The sequence below is a fragment of the Salmo salar genome, chromosome ssa25, assembly GCF_905237065.1.
Source record: "Salmo salar chromosome ssa25, Ssal_v3.1, whole genome shotgun sequence".
Classification (NCBI taxonomy): Eukaryota; Metazoa; Chordata; class Actinopteri; order Salmoniformes; family Salmonidae; genus Salmo; species Salmo salar.
In genome coordinates this window covers 11,459,187-11,471,678 of record NC_059466.1, presented here as the reverse complement: position 1 = coordinate 11,471,678, position 12,492 = coordinate 11,459,187, and the positions used below count along the sequence as shown (strand labels likewise).

At 46.4% G+C, this 12,492-nt stretch overlaps 1 protein-coding gene across 4 annotated transcripts in view; it reads left to right on the top strand.

Moving 5' to 3' along the window:
- Positions 1-12,492, top strand: part of LOC106586158 (kalirin) — a 261,879-nt gene that overhangs the window by 40,742 nt on the left and 208,645 nt on the right. The window lies entirely within an intron of this gene.

Sequence of the window (12,492 nt, the reverse complement as noted above, 5' to 3'; positions counted from 1 at the left end):
TGAACCTTACTCTGCAGTATTATTTTTCTGTGCTCAGATCTTACATCATTCAATCTACTCTCTTGCACTCTCTCTATTTATCTCTTATGTTCTTTATTTCCCCACTGTGGCCTACTGCTCCTCTCGATTGCAGAGGAACTCCAACACTTTGAACAGAGCTGATGACTGGGCTCTGAAAAAAAGCCTTTTGCAGTTGTGTCGGATCACTTAAGTGGGGATAGGATTGTCTATCACACTTCATTATTATGTGGAAGCACAACATCAATCTCTTTTGAGGAGCTCTCTTCAGTCCAATAATCTATAGGAGTTGTCTCAGTTTGAGCAGTGAGCCAGTACCATTGTGCTGTTCCCAGTATTACCAGGGTGAGGGGGCGTGATCTTCACCTGCCAGTCTTCCCACACACAGAACAGAGGTTAGAGGGTTAGGTCAGTCTGTCTCCAGAGAGACAGAAACCCAATCGCCTGCCTGGATCACAACAGCCTTCTTCCTAGACTCCCTCCTTTTAGGAAGGCTCAGGGCACCTAGGAGTGTGAAATGTCCTCCTGATTTACACCCGGGCTGAGTAGCTCACTCCACAGGAAGTATGCTCTGATTCCTGTCTGCTGTTGGACTTTATGACTCATAAAGCAAGTCTTGGTGTAGGGGGAGCGAGCCGACCGAGGCTGAAATCAAATCCTGTCGCTGATGTTTGCTTTCACTCAAGTTCTGAGCCAGGGAACACCGTAAAGCATTTCACCTCAGAGATTACATCCGCTCAGAGATGTCGTTTTGAACACAGGTGAACTTTCAGAGGTTTGCAGGCAGTATTTGTATCAGTTCTAATAAACGGGTTTTCCCCCCCAGTCTTTTCTTTCTGCTATTCAGCAGAGAGATTAATGTGCGTCAAACAAAACAAAGAAGTCATCTCCTTCAATTTGGTTCATATTTCACTAACCAATGCGTCGTTTTCATGGTCTTCCTTTCTACCGAATGTTGACAAATCTGAATAGCTGAGACGATAGACAGACAGTTATGGCGTTTCTATCGGGGCTTGTTCAACTTGGCTCTCGTTCCAACCGCAATTGAGGCCTCTCGTTCCTCGACATGGAATACTTCAGAATCCTGGCTGGCTGAATCACATTGAAAATCATTTCGTGTTTCCTGTGTGTGGAGAAGACTTTCTGCCTCTGGGGTTGCAGCAGATGCAGTACAAACAACATCGTTCATTACACTACAAACACAGATGAGATATTGAGAGCACTAAATTACACTTAGGCCTAATCATATTGCTTTCCTTTAGGGAAGAAATAATGCATTTCTGCCCCATAGAATACAATCGACCGAGATTGATAGCGAATCAAAGATAACAGAAATGTTTCCCCTGTAAAGCACTGTGGTGTGTAGAGTAATGAATTGAATGCAGGTTTTCTTCAGGCAGCAGGCTCTTGACTGTGAAATGAGTTAGAAACAGGGCAGCTTTACTCTCACTCTCTTACCTCCTACACATATCTCCCCCTGGCATTCCCAGTAGAACTGCTGGCATCTCTTGACATTGCAGGCGAAGTGAACGGGTTGCTCTCCATGAGTGGTCTTGACAGACAGGAGAAACTGAACGACGGCAGTTTGTTAAACAGGGGTCCGTTAAAAAATTCCGCACGTCTTGCTTCTCCAGCATGGGGTTTATGTACGTAGGTGGATAAACTCCTGATGTATTCTGTAGAGTCAGGCCTATACGCCGCCTGCAAGAAGACTTCCTAAAGAGAAGCTACCCTATATCTCTTTTGGGACGTTCCAGTAATCCGTTACTTTTCATCCGTGATTGATTAGCGCTCCGTAATGACGTGGGTGTGTCCTCTGTCAAAACGGCAGGCTGTTCATTTGTGCAGCTTGACAGCCACGTGGCCTGGAATGATAGCGGGACCACGGTGGGTGCCACGTTTATTTCCTCACAAAGGGAAACGGTGATGTGCCTGCTGAGTTTTGTGTGTCTTTTGGTTGTCTCAGTCATTCTGCTTCTGGGAATGAGGTGAACCATTACACACTGTTAGAGGAATGCGCAGGCATGATGGATTCAGTATGCACCAATATTAGCAGTGAAAAAACATTTCAATAATCCCAAATGTTTGCTGGGATGGCTAACCTTGGAAAAATATGGTATAGCTGTGTGGAAAGAAATACAGCCTGTCATCAGCCTACATCTTACTTAAACGCTAATAAATACCTCTCAAGTCAAACGTGTGTGTGTGTTAGCGTGTGCGTGTGTGTGTGTGTGTGTGTGTGTGTGTGTGTGTGTGTGTGTGTGTGTGTGTGTGTGTGTGTGTGTGTGTGTGTGTGTGTGTGTGTGTGTGTGTGCACGGAGTAGACAAAACATTAAGAACACTTTCTCTTTCCATGACATAGACTGACCAGGTGAAAGCTATGATCCCTTATTGATGTCACTTGTTAAATCCACTTCAATCAGTGTAGATGAAGGGTAGATGAAGGGTTACAGGTTAAAGAAGGATTTTTAAGCCTTGAGACAATTGAGACATGGATTGTGTATGTGTGCCATTCAGAGGGTGAAGAACCGCAACACTGCTGGGTTTTTCATGCTCAGACAGTTTCCTGTGTGTATCAAGAATGGTCCACCCCCCTAAGGACATCCAGCCAACTTGACACAACTGTGGGAAGCATCGGAGTCAACATGGTCCAGCATCCCTGTGGAACGCTTGTGACACCTTGAAGAGTCCATGCCCCGACAAATTGAGGGGGGGGGGGTTGCAACTCAATATTAGGAAGCTGTTCCTAATGTTTAGTATACTCTGTGTGTGTGTGTGTGTGTGTGTGCCTGCCTGCCTGCCTGCTTGCCTGCCTGCCTGCCTGCCTGCCTGCATGCGTGCGTGCGGTAACTGGGAGAAGGAGAGGGCCAGGTTCCAACACAGGTGCTGAAAGCGGAGCAGCCACACACAGACAGCTGTAGTCTGCAGCTGTGTGTGTGGCAGGCAGCCTGCTCCTCATGCGGAGACTCACTGGGGAGGTGGTGGTGCTGAAAGCTTTAGAGTCACTGACTGCTGGGGGTTAAGGAAATACATGTCTCGGAACCATCCTTCAGCACACCCAGTCCCTCTGCCGCTATTACTGCCGATTACTGCCTGTCCGCGGTGCCATCATTAACCCAGACTTCCAACCGGTAGCTTGCTAGTAGCACGCCTATCCCAGTAAAGGACAGCTCGCTAGTGCGTCATAGGGCTGCCGCTCTAGCCTATAGCTCACTTCCATAACTCTCTGGTCCCCTCTATAGTAGGAGTGCTGATCTAGGATCAGGTCCCCCTGTCTATGTCAAACTTATTGATTGTAATCTAAAAGGCAACACAGATCCTAAATCAGCACTCCTACTCTGAGACGCATGATACACAGGGCCTAGGTCTGTACTGGCCAGGCTCAAGCTAAGGGCTTGCGCTAGACAGTCCTGGACAGTCTCAATGTCTGGATATACGAATGTCTGCTTATGCTGTACAGCCATTTTGTTAGTTAAGGTCAGTGGAAAAGAAGCCCTTTGTAAAAGCTTTCTCCACAGTTAGTTGATAAAGTCTACGGCCCGGGGCACATTGTTTTTGAGGAACACAGATGACCTCTGCACTCCTCAAAGACAAAACACCCTTTCTGTGGTATGAAAAATGTGATATTGGGATTATTGTGCATACTGCTGTGGGTAAAATTAGTTCTCTCAGTAATGAAAGAACTGTAATGAGGATTTAAAATATTTTTTTAGTTGAAGTACTGTAAAGAGAAAGCATGGCCTGGTCTGCGTCCCAAATGGCACCCTATGCCCTATTTAGTACACTACTGTCATGCCCTGACCATAGAGAGCCCTTGGTTCTCTATGGTGTAGTAGGTCAGGGTGTGACTAGGGAGTGTTCTAGGTTATATATTTCTATGTTGGTGCTCTTGGTATGGTTCCCAATTAGAGGCAGCTGATGTTTGTTGCCTCTAATTGGGGATCATACTTAAGGGTTCCCTTTTCCCACCTGCTTTGTGGGATATTGTTTTGTGTTTGTGCATGTGCACCACGTAGTCACGTTTCATTGTTCGTTTATTGATATATTTTGTTTTGCTAAGTTTCACTTTGGAATAAAGATGTGGAACTCTACACACGCTGTGCCTTGGTCCCGTTCTTACGACAACCGTGACAACAACTTTTGAACAGGGCCCATGAGTGTACTCTCATGTCTTATTACTGCAATATATAGCCCTGTCTGTCTCCACTCTCTGCGCTAAACAATGTCCCCATCGGCCTTGTTGTGTCCGTCCGCTGTGTGTTCGGCTCACCAACCAGCCAGAGACACATTAGACTAATTTAGGCAGCCGCGGCGAGAAATAATTCAATCCATCAGCAGGGTGTGCAGTGTCAATAGCTGTTGTCTTATCAGGGAGACACAGACAGAGAGCTGGTGCTGGTGGTCTGGGCTGGCTGTGTCCCAGAGGAAGGGAGGGACTCTGGGGTCCTCTCTCTCTCTGCTCCGCACCTTCCTATTGTTGTCCCATTGATCACGGATGCATCCCAAATGGCGCCCTATTCCCTTTATAGTGCACTACTTTTGACCAGGACCCGTAGGGATGCCCATGGGGGTCTGGTCAAAAGTAATGCACTACATAGGGAATAGGGTGCCATTTGGGACGCATCCCATGTCCTCCTGTTGAATGGCTGGCATAATGATCCTGGCCATGTCTCCTCCTCTCCTCCCCACAGCACTCCCTCTGTCTATTTTTTTAATTAATTATTTCACCTTTATTTAACCAGGTAGGCAAGTTGAGAACAAGTTCTCATTTACAATTGCGACCTGGCCAAGATAAAGCAAAGCAGTTCGACAACATACAAAAACACAGAGTTACACATGGAGTAAAACAACATACAATCAATGATACAGTAGACAAAAATAAGACTATATACAATGTGAGCAAATGATGTGAGATAAGGGAGGTAAAGGCAAAAAAATAAAATAAATAAAGTATAGCAAGAAAAACACTGGAATGGTAGATTTGTAGTTTGAAGAAAGTTCAGAGATAAAATATAAATAATATGGTGCAAAGGAGCAAAATAAATAAAATAAATAAATACAGTAGGGAAGAGGTAGTAGTTTGGGCTAAATTATAGATGGGCTATGTACAGGTGCAGTGATCTGTGAGCTGCTCTGACAGCTGGTGCTTAAAGCTAGTGAGGGAGATAAGTGTTTCCAGTTTCAGAGATTTTTGTAGTTCGTTCCAGTCATTGGCAGCAGAGAACTGGAAGGAGAGACGACCAAAGGAGGAGTTGGCTTTAGGGGTGACCAGAGAGATATACCTGCTGGAGCGCGTGCTACAGGTGGGTGCTGCTATGGTGACCAGTGAGCGGAGATAAGGGGGGACTTTACCTAGCAGGGTCTTGTAGATGACCTGGAGCCAATGTGTTTGGCGACGATTATGAAGCGAAGGCCAGCCAACGAGAGCGTACAGGTCGCAGTGGTGGGTAGTATATGGGGCTTTGGTGACAAAACGGATGGCACTGTGATAGACTGCATCCAGCTTGTTGAGTAGGGTATTGGAAGCTATTTTGTAAATGACATCGCCGAAGTCGAGGATTGGTAGGATGGTCAGTTTTACGAGGGTATGTTTGGCAGCATGAGTGAAGGATGCTTTGTTGCGAAATAGGAAGCCAATTCGAGATTTCACTTTGGATTGGAGATGATTGATGTGAGTCTGGAAGGAGAGTTTACAGTCTAACCAGACACCTAGGTATTTGTAGTTGTCCACAAATTCTAAGTTAGAACCGTCCAGAGAAGTGATGCTGGACAGGCGGGCAGGTGCAGGCAGCGATCGGTGGAAGAGCATGCATTTAGTTTTACTTGTGTTTAGGAGCAGTTGGAGACCACGGAAGGAGAGTTGAATGGCATTGAAGCTCGTCTGGAGGGTTGTTAACACAGTGTCCAAAGAAGGGCCAGAAGTGTACAGAATGGTGTCGTCTGCGTAGAGGTGGATCAGAGATTCACCAGCAGCAAGAGCGACATCATTTATGTATACAGAGAAAAGAGTTGGCCCAAGAATTGAACCCTGTGGTACCCCCATAGAGACTGCCAGAGGTCCAGACAGTAGGCCCTCCGATTTATTGTTTACCAGTCATCTGTCAGTGTCTGGGTTTTCTACTGATCTCCCTCCCTCCCCTCTCTTTATCTTTCTTACTGTGGGGTCCTTCCAATAATCAAGTCAGTGAGCACTTAGCTCTAAGGCTTGCTATGTGTCTTAGCAAGAGCTCAGCCCAGGTTTCTGCTCTTTGCTGGCTTTCTGTGGGATGTATGATGGTGCCTTGCCTTATGTGACTGATACAGAACAACCTGTATGGATTGGTACAATGCACAGTCTACGTATCTGATTCTATGATTACATTTTGTTTTGTTGAGTGGAGCTATACCACTGACAGTGTTGTGAAACAAAGAAATATCAGAATTTGTTGTGCTACACTAAATTGTGTGAGTAGTATGTACTGGATACAGATCCGTTGTCACTTTTACGAGGCAAAGCTCTGGTCTGATCAAACCAAGATTGAACTCTTTGGCCTGAATGCCAAGCGTCACGTCAGGAGGAAACATGGCACCATCTCTATGGTGAATCATGGTGGTGGCAGCATCATGATGTGGGGATGTTTTTCAGTGGCAGGGACTGGGAGACTTGTCAGGATCGAGAGAAAGATGAACAGAGCAAAGTACAGAGAGATCCTTGATGAAAACCTGCTCCAGACCACTCAGGACCTCAGACTGGGGCGAAGGTTCACCTTCCAACAGGACAACGACCCTTAGCACACAGCTAAGACAATGCAGGAGTGGCTTCGGGTCAAGTCTCTGAATGTCCTTGAGTGGCCCAGCTAGAGGCCGGACCTGAACCCGATCGAACATCTCTGGAGAGACCTGAAAATAGCTGTGCAGCAACGCTCCCCCTCTAACCTGACAGAGCTTGAGAGGATCTGCAGAGAAGAATGGGAGAAACTCCCCAAATACAGGTGTGCTAAGCTTGTAGCGTCATACCCAAGAATACTTGAGGCTGTAATCGATGCCAAAGGTTCTTCAACAAAGTACTGAGTAAAGGGTCTGAATACTTATGTAAATTAAATTTCAGTTTTAAAAATAAAAATAAAACTGTTTTTTCTTTGTCATTATGGGGTATTGTGTGTAGATTGATGAGGAATAAAACAACTTCATCCATTTTAGAATAAGGCTGTAACATAACAACATGTGCAAAAAGTAAAGTGGTCTGAATACTTTCCGAATGCACTGTAATATGACATGTAGCCTATTTGAAATGATGTATGCTTCTTACATTCACCTTTTCATGTTTATTCAAATACTTTTCATTCAAATCCATAGGGTTTGGTTTCAATACTTCAAAAACAAATTGGTCGGTCCAAGTAGTCACAAAAATAGATGTGTTTTGGTTAAATGGTGATTTTAATGAAAGGAGCGAATTTGGAGCGGAAGTTTTTTTCCCTGTGAGTGTGGTGCGTTTTTTTAGCGGAGAGGTTAGGAAGTACGTGGAGCGCCGGATCGGTGAGAGATGAGCGGTATTTCCAACCGCTCAACTCGGCTCACTACTCTGTTTAGGACGCTGCCCTACGTTCTCCGTTGTGACAGATCAGAGTAGAGGGGTAAGAAATTTGTTGCAGCCCAGACTGACACAACATTGACCTCAGGTGCTTTCACCCAGCTTTACGCTGCTGGATACCATAGGCTGTGTGCGTGCATGTGTGTCTTTGGTGAACTTGTGTCTTGTGCCCGCGTTCATATTTATTAATCTTTTACATTGCTTGGTTTATTACTACCAAATTTCCTCAAAATAGGCTTTTTCTCCTGCTGTAGACAGGCTGTTATTTTACAGCACTTCCTTACAATTTATAATGATATTTATTTGTATGACAATCAGTCATGATCAAACTGTGTTTCAGAGAGAGAACTACTAGACATTGAGTCTAGGACCTAGGCTATTGTTAGTGCGCTGGTACACATCCAATGAAGTGGTGTGACACACACAAACACACAGACAGACAGCGGGAGCTGTCTGAGCTAAACCATTTCATGGGTCACACGTCATTGCAGACAGGTCAAGTGCATATCCAGCACATCAGCGCACACTGGCACCATCTCACACACTCTCAAACACACACTCTCAATCCAGCTCACTTACTCACCAGCAGAGATACACCTACTACAATACACACACACACATTAGGCCTACGATAAATTCACATTAACCAGGTAGGCCAGTTGAGAACAAGTTCTCACTTACAATTGCGACCTGGCCAAGATAAAGCAAAGCAGTGTGACACAAACAACAACATAGAGTTACACATGGAATAAACAAGTACAGTCAATAACACAATAGAAAAGTATATATACAGTGTGTGCAAATGAAGTAAGATTAGGGAGGTAAGGCAATAAATAGGCCGTAGTTGCATAATATGATTAAGTATAGTGTGATTAACAATGCTGCACAATCGACTGCTCCAGTACAAATGATTATTATTATTATTGTTGTTTACACTTTTTCATTTAGCTAGTGAGACAGTGTATTGGTTATTATCTCATTACATTGTCTGCATCCAAAATGGCACCCTATTCCCTATAAAGTGCCAGACATCGGTATATGGTAGCATGCATATGCACCAATTCATAAGCACATCACAGAACAGGTTATGGTGAGTATCAGAGAACGCTTTGGAGGTTTGCTGCTCTTACACGTTCTTAGTGTGATAAATCTCAGTGAGTTCATGAGGTCAGGAGGAAGACATTGATGGCAGATATTGCCCTCAGCAGAACTGCGGCGGCTGTTGGAGATCACCTATAATCTCATGATGGATTGCTCTGGCCTGGAACTTTTATTGATGTAAGGCAGAGGGTTTAATAGGGTTCTGCTTTCTATTAGTCCTTTGTGTGTGTAAAATATGATGCCGCGTTCTCCACCGTATCGATTTATCCTTATCCATGTTGGTCATTAAGGCCAGAAAGATGCTGTCGTATGCAAATGAAAGATTTCCTTGGAAATCCCCTGTCAGTGATTGGCTGTATACTCTTCAATTCAAAACAGGCCTCTTTTCTTTTTCAAACAGCTATTACGATGCAGACGCCAAACAATGTTGATTCTGCCGTCTGTCAAAGCCTAGGATTGTTCTAATCTGCTACCCTGCAGAATACAGCAGCAACAACTTAACACCAATCGTGAAGTGTCATTCTCTCCTGAGTGACTTTGTAAATGTGCGAAAGTAGAGCGTTATAGACGCTGCGGAGATCACATCTGTAATCACCTTCAATTTTCTGAAATTAAACTCAATAAATCACATTTGAATAAAGAGCTGAAGAAATTAAATGCCGAGAGTGGAGGATTATGAATGGATTTGAACAATGGGTAATTACTGCTCCTGTAATGAAGGCATCACATTACATTAGGAACATTAGCGCCTTGCATGTCTCCCAAATGGCACCCTATTCCCTATATAGTGCTCTACTTTTGACCAAGGCCTATGGTTTTGGTCAAAGGTAATGCACTGTATAGGGAATAGGGTGCCATTTGGGATGCAGCCATTGACTCAGGAGATTGTCCCGCTACTAATTGTAGTGTATTTGCATCCAGAAGCATCACGCTGTTGCACAGTTTTATGTAGTGTCTGAAATGTCAAGGACAAGGGATGGAAAGGATGAGTGGTTATGTCTGTCTGTCTGTCTGTCTGTCTGTCTGTCTGTCTGTCTGTCTGTCTGTCTGTCTGTCTGTCTGTCTGTCTGTCTGTCTGTCTGCCTGTCTGTCTGCCTGTCTGCCTGTGTTCGTCTTGTACAGCGGTTGTACTCTGAACTGACACCCGCTGACTTCCTTTTCCCACATCTAGGTGAGTGAGTATGGCGCTGAACCGTCACTGTGTGGTGGTACGGTGCCCTAACCCCAAACATGCCATTGTTCCTTGGCATAGCAAACACTCTCCTCTGACCTACAGGTAGCTGCCAAAATAATGGAAACACTTGAGTAAATAAGGGATGCATAGTATATTGAAAGCAGGTGCATCCACACAGGTGTGTTTCCTGAGTTAATTAAGCAAGTAACATTTACATTTTACATTTACATTACATTTAAGTCATTTAGCAGACGCTCTTATCCAGAGCGACTTACAAAATGGTGCATTCACCTTATGATATCCAGTGGAACAACCACTTTACAATAGTGCATCTAAATCTTTTAAGGGGGGGTTAGAAGGATTACTTTATCCTATCCTAGGTATTCCTTAAAGAGGTGGGGTTTCAGGTGTCTCCGGAAGGTGGTGATTGACTCCGCTGTCCTGGCGTCGTGAGGGAGCTTGTTCCACTATTGGGGTGCCAGAGCAGCGAACAGTTTTGACTGGGCTGAGCGGGAACTGTGCTTCCTCAGAGGTAGGGGGGCTAGCAGGCCAGTGGTGGATGAACGCAGTGCCCTTGTTTGGGTGTAGGGCCTGATCAGAGCCTGAAGGTATGGAGGTGCCGTTCCCTTCACAGCTCCGTAGGCAATCACCATGGTCTTGTAGCGGATGCGAGCTTCAACTGGAAGCCAGTGGAGAGAGCGGAGGAGCGGGGTGACGTGAGAGAACTTGGGAAGGTTGAACACCAGACGGGCTGCGGCGTTCTGGATGAGTTGTAGGGGTTTAATGGCACAGGCAGGGAGCCCAGCCAACAGCGAGTTGCAGTAATCCAGACGGGAGATGACAAGTGCCTGGATTAGGACCTGCGCCGCTTCCTGTGTGAGGCAGGGTCGTACTCTGCGAATGTTGTAGAGCATGAACCTACAGGATCGGGTCACCGCCTTGATGTTAGTGGAGAACGACAGGGTGTTGTCCAGGATCACGCCAAGGTTCTTAGCACTCTGGGAGGAGGACACAAGGGAGTTGTCAACCGTGATGGCGAGATCATGGAACGGGCAGTCCTTCCCGGGAGGAAGAGCAGCTCCGTCTTGCCGAGGTTCAGCTTGAGCTGGTGATCCGTCATCCACACTGATATGTCTGACAGACATGCAGAGATGCGATTCGCCGCCTGGTTATCAGAAGGGGGAAAGGAGAAGATTAATTGTGTGTCGTCTGCATAGCAATGATAGGAGAGACCATGTGAGGATATGACAGAGCCAAGTGACTTGGTGTATAGCGAGAATAGGAGAGGGCCTAGAACAGAGCCCTGGGGGACACCAGTGGTGAGAGCGCATGGTGCGGAGACAGATTCTCGCCACGCCACCTGGTAGGAGCGACCTGTCAGGTAGGACGCAATCCAAGCGTGGGCCGCGCCGGAGATGCCCAACTCGGAGAGGGTGGAGAGGAGGATCTGATGGTTCACAGTATCAAAGGCAGCAGATAGGTCTAGAAGGATGAGAGCAGAGGAGAGAGAGTTAGCTTTAGCAGTGCGGAGAGCCTCCGTGACACAGAGAAGAGCAGTCTCAGTTGAATGCCCAGTCTTGAAACCTGACTGATTAGGATCAAGAAGGTCATTCTGAGAGAGATAGCAGGAGAGCTGGCCAAGGACGGCACGTTCAAGAGTTTTGGAGAGAAAAGAAAGAAGGGATACTGGTCTGTAGTTGTTGACATCGGAGGGATCGAGTGTAGGTTTTTTCAGAAGGGGTGCAACTCTCGCTCTCTTGAAGACGGAAGGGACGTAGCCAGCGGTCAAGGATGAGTTGATGAGCGAGGTGAGGAAGGGGAGAAGGTCTCCGGAAATGGTCTGGAGAAGAGAGGAGGGGATAGGGTCAAGTGGGCAGGTTGTTGGGCGGCCGGCCGTCACAAGACGCGAGATTTCATCTGGAGAGAGAGGGGAGAAAGAGGTCAAAGCACAGGGTAGGGCAGTGTGAGCAGGACCAGCGGTGTCGTTTGACTTAGCAAACGAGGATCGGATATCGTCAACCTTCTTTTCAAAATGGTTGACGAAGTCATCCGCAGAGAGGGAGGAGGGGGGAGGGGGAGGAGGATTCAGGAGGGAGGAGAAGGTAGCAAAGAGCTTCCTAGGGTTAGAGGCAGATGCTTGGAATTTAGAGTGGTAGAAAGTGGCTTTAGCAGCAGAGACAGAAGAGGAGAATGTAGAGAGGAGTGAGTGAAAGGATGCCAGGTCCGCAGGGAGGCGAGTTTTCCTCCATTTCCGCTCGGCTGCCCGGAGCCTTGTTCTGTGAGCTCGTAGTGAGTCGTCGAGCCACGGAGCAGGAGGGGAGGACCGAGCCGGCCTGGAGGATAGGGGACAGAGAAAATCAAAGGATGCAGAAAGGGAGGAGAGGAGGGTTGAGGAGGCAGAATCAGGAGATAGGTTGGAGAAGGTTTGAGCAGAGGGAAGAGATGATAGGATGGAAGAGGAGAGAGTAGCGGGAGAGAGAGAGCGAAGGTTGGGACGGCGCAATACCATCCGAGTAGGGGCAGAGTGAGAAGTGTTGGATGAGAGCAAGAGGGAAAAGGATACAAGGTAGTGGTCGGAGATTTGGAGGGGAGTTGCAATGAGATTAGTGGAAGAACAGCATCTAGTAAA